Below are 4624 nucleotides of genomic sequence, written 5' to 3' on the forward strand. Positions count from 1 at the left end.
ATTGGAGATTTTGTATTTTCTAACGCTGTTGTTCTCATGCCTGTTTTATATGCATGCTTACTGCTTATGCAAATTGTTACTTACTCGCCTATGACATGCTGATTAAGTGTTTGAAAATAGTTGGATTGTTAAAATGTTTGGGTTATGATTTTTTATCTTTCTTTCCCATTTTTTATTTGTTGCTTTTCCTTCACTGCTTTTCTCATATGTTATCACCGTTTTGTTTTATTCTTATCAGGTAAGGTGTGATGCGCATGTTCTTGCACTTGTTGTTAAAGATGCAGTTTTATTATATCACAAGTCAATTAGCATGATAAAGTCAGTAATTAAGTATGTCACCGGTTCTCCCTCTAGGTCAGCCAAATTTCGAAAATGTGCTTCTTTAGAGAAGATTGATTGTAAGAAAATGGTTTTATTAGATGTGAAAACCCGTTGGAATAACACATTTCTTATGCTTGAAGCTGCAATTCCATTTGAGAGGGCTATTAAGAGGGTAGAAAGGGAAGATAAGAGCTTCGGAGATAAGTAAATTTTCAAGGAAAATTCTCAGGAGGCTTTACCTAATACTGATGATGTAGTTATAATTGATACTGATGATTATTTTGCTGATTCTTCATCAAGTGATTCTGAATGTGATGTTGCTGTAACTAACAAGAAGAAGAACAACAAGCCCCGTCACCATGCTCCATATGCTGCAGATTGGTCATATGCTAAATCTCTTGTGAAATGTTTGAAGATTTTCTTTAATGCTACAGTTAAGTTCTCGGCTTCAACACAATTCACCACATATGAATTCTTATGGCAGTTAGATTTGATACATGAACAGTTGGTTCGTCTGAGACAAACTGTAGGAGATCCACATATTTCTAGGATGGTTGATCTAATGTTTCATAAGTACAACAGTTATTGGGGGGAGTATGAAGACATGAACTCTATTTTGTTTTTTGCCAAGTTACTTGATCCTCGAGAGAAAGAGTCTGGTTTGAAGTTTGATCTTGAATGTTTGTATGAGCAAGATGAGTATAGGGTTGCAACTATTTTGAAAGTTGTTAAACAAGATATAAAAAAGCTTTATGAAGAGTACATGTCCATGTATTCAAATGCCAATGCAGATGAAGGTGTTGGGTCTACAAGTGTCGCAGGTGTAGATGTTGCTGTAGTTTATGTGCAAAAAGTAAGTATGAGGATATGCTGGAGTCAAGAAAGAAAAAACAAAGAATGAATGTTTATTGTTCTCAGCCAAGGTCAGAAGTTGAAAGGTATCTGAGGGATGAATGTGAAGCAAGTACCAAGGATTTTGATATTTTAGCTTGGTGGCAGGCGAATAGTACCAAGTACAGGGTACTATCACTCATGACGAAGGATATGTTGGCCATACCAGTCTCTTCAGTGGCATCTGAGTCTGCATTCAGTACAGGAAAGCGTATTCTTACTTTATGGAGAAGCTCATTATCTTCTAGGACAGTTGATGTACTTATTCGTGCGCAAAGCTGGTTACAACACCCTATTGCTCTTGATTTCATATCTGAATATGTACCGGATGATAATGCTATCATCGAGGATGGTAATAAACTCTTTTTTTTTTTTACTTACAATTTATATTGCTTTTCAACTTTTCATTTGTTTTGATTTTGAGTCGTTTTGTTTTCTTATTTGTATTGCCTTTCTTCTTTGTATGAATGCAGAAATTTTGGGACCATTGCCAGAGATTTGAAGGTTGAAAATTGATGGGATGATTGAGATGGACTGCAATATTTAGTTGGTTTAAAGCTCATATTGATGCAATGTTTTACTTGGAATGCAGTCGGCTTCGTTCATACTGATACTACCTTTCTCTGGTTGTGTTAAACTTTAAGACTACTAGTTTTTGAACTTTAGTTTCCTTGGTTTGGAATACTTTAGAATCCTTTCTTTACTTGAATTATTAAGACTTTGTGTGTGGGTTTATTACTCGGTTTGTTAAGACTTTGTGTCTGGGCTTATCAGTTTATTAAGAATTGTTTTTTGTATCAGTTTATATCTACTTCAGTTTACAATTTTCAGCAGGTACAGGGTAGTGACCGGTTTTAGTTTAAAACCGAAAAAATAACCGTACCGTGTCAGTTCAGTTCACAATCGAACCGGTTAGGAAACATTTCAGTTTCAGTTTGAATTGTAAGAACCGAGCTTTGTACAGTTCATTCTACGGTTTTCACTGACCGTTGTGCAGCCATATTTGTAGGGGTAGCTCCCGTCACGTAGCTCCCCTTCAACTATATTTGGTCTACGTGGGACTATTATCCTCAACACATTATCTAATAGGGCTTAACCCGTGTCGTAATGACACGGGCATGGATATATATCGAATGAAATGTATCCTCGGGATTATAGTTATCCTAACAATTTATGAAATGTATAATAATACAGTTATAATATGTTATGTACCATCGAATTTCTATGTATGTCGAGGTCGTTGCAGAGATGTCCATATCATGCCATGGTAACAAAAAGCACTAAAACATTTGTTCTATCTGTTTAAATATTAATGAAATTGCAAATGGTACGCATTATTTACAATTTAATCCATGCGGATCGAGTCTGTTTATGCCTAGAAGTACGAATTATTCCATGTCTAATTCTTTGGGGTATAGTTATTCTGAAAATTGATCCTCCATTTCGAGTCGTCGCTTAAGGTTTTGTGTATAGTAATGATCTGTGGTAGCTTCCAGTGATGGTGTCAAGATTCATGTGGCGTACCCTTTCAACACCATTAACTCGTAAAAAGCGCAAGATACCAAAATGTTAGCTAAGCAGTAGTAATTTCAACCTTACTGTATATAATATCTCACTTTAGCATCAAAAAAATAATAAAAGTTTACTTGGTCAGTACTATTGGTGTTGTCACAGTAGAGTACTTCATAATTCTATTTGGATTGAAATTTGCATATTTTTACCACGAATTCTAAGTCCATCCCTTCATCTATTATGAAATTCTGTTGGAATGCACGATTATTAGACATGATTATAGGTCTTTTATGACTTTACTACTAAGGTCATATATCCATGCCTTTAATAGTTCAAGGGCAAATAGGAAAAATGCCCCAAAATGGGGTGTCTCCTTGTCAAAATGCCCGGGACGTTTAGAAATAAGTCAAAATGCCTCAATCTGTTACTTTAAACGTTAAAGAGAGTTAGGTGGTCAACCGGGGAAGTTTGACTAGTCAACGGGGCATCTGAAATATCAGTTTTATCCTTACTGCAAATTTATTAAGAAAGTGACTCGGGTTTTCATTCAGTTCTTGCATCGAGATTTTTCGAGCGAGAGAGATGGAGACCGAGAAAGGGAGAAGAGAAACACATACAAAGAGTGTTTGATCGAGAGATTTATGGAATGCTAGAGTAATTGAGATTGTGAATTATCGCGAGAAGGGAGTCACAGATGCATAAGAAATTGAAGCCTTAATTCTGCCACCGAGATGAAAAAAGGTAAGTAACTGAAACCCCGAATTTGTTTTAATTGTTGTTGTTTTTCGAATGGGTTTTGTTGAGTTCATAATATGATTGTTGTTCTGAAATTAGCGTTGATCGATTATGGTTTCAATTTTGATCAACAGAAATTAGGGTTCCAAATTATTTGGGTATTTTTTATTTCTGATATTAGGGTAGTTTAACAATCCGATATTGTACCCTCAATTGGGTATTTTGCGTGTACCCTAAATTGGGTATTTAGTGTATTCTAATTTTTCCTTATTAGTTTTGTATATGAACTGATTATGCAGTAACTGTTGACTAATAAACATATAATGTAGCTTAGAAGAAGAAATGTATATATTTAAATGATGTATGGCAGAATCTCTTTCGGTAATTTACATCTACAACATTATATCTTAATTACGCGAAACCTCTATCATACTGATGCATGTCATAACAAAATCATATCTCAGTTACGTAAAGTTTTCCCCAATGTGTATCCTTCATGTATGTTCTCTAGACAAGTAACACATACTTTCTGTCTTGCAAAAGGCAGCGAGTATAAATGTACAATGAACCTAACCACAAAATTCTTTATTAACTATTTAAGCATTAAAGATAATGCAGTTAGCATTCTGGAGTTCCATCTTTTAGGTTGTCCGACCTGTTGTTGGCAGACAGAAACAAACATTATTTGTCAAATGTTTGTGTTTGTCTCTTCCGCTTTGGGATGAGCAATAATATATGAGGAATTAAATTTAAAAATTGCAGACATGCTACATACCATGTCTTTAAGTATATTGATTCAAGGGGTAACCGACAATGTTGTTCATTATTGTCTTTGTTTTTTCATTGCAGACACTTTCTCCTTTCTTGTCCTCACTTGTGTTCTTGTGGCTGCACTTGGCTAGCTCAGGGAAGCATGTCATAGTCACACTTGGTAGAAGGGAAGCAACAAAAGTATTGAAAAGTGTATTCCAAGGAGATGCTGGATACTAGATTGCAGAAGGCCAAAGGGTGCAGCTGTTCTTATTTTATGAGAGGAGATGCTTGTTGTGCATTTTTTTAATAATCATTGCTTTATCATTTTCGTACGTATTTTGTCCATGAACTTAAAGAAATACTGTATAACTCTCTTTTTGAAATACAAGTGAATGTGCCACTCACTTTTACA

At 35.2% G+C, this 4624-nt stretch overlaps 1 long non-coding RNA gene across 1 annotated transcript; it reads left to right on the forward strand.

Moving 5' to 3' along the window:
* The first annotated feature begins 3269 nt into the window (after window positions 1–3269).
* On the forward strand, window positions 3270–4624 carry LOC113301349. Its single transcript, XR_003336239.1, has 2 exons — window positions 3270–3465; window positions 4309–4624. It is a non-coding gene; the product is annotated as an uncharacterized LOC113301349 (long non-coding RNA).

Source organism: Papaver somniferum, chromosome 8 (assembly GCF_003573695.1).
Source record: "Papaver somniferum cultivar HN1 chromosome 8, ASM357369v1, whole genome shotgun sequence".
NCBI lineage: Eukaryota > Viridiplantae > Streptophyta > Magnoliopsida > Ranunculales > Papaveraceae > Papaver > Papaver somniferum.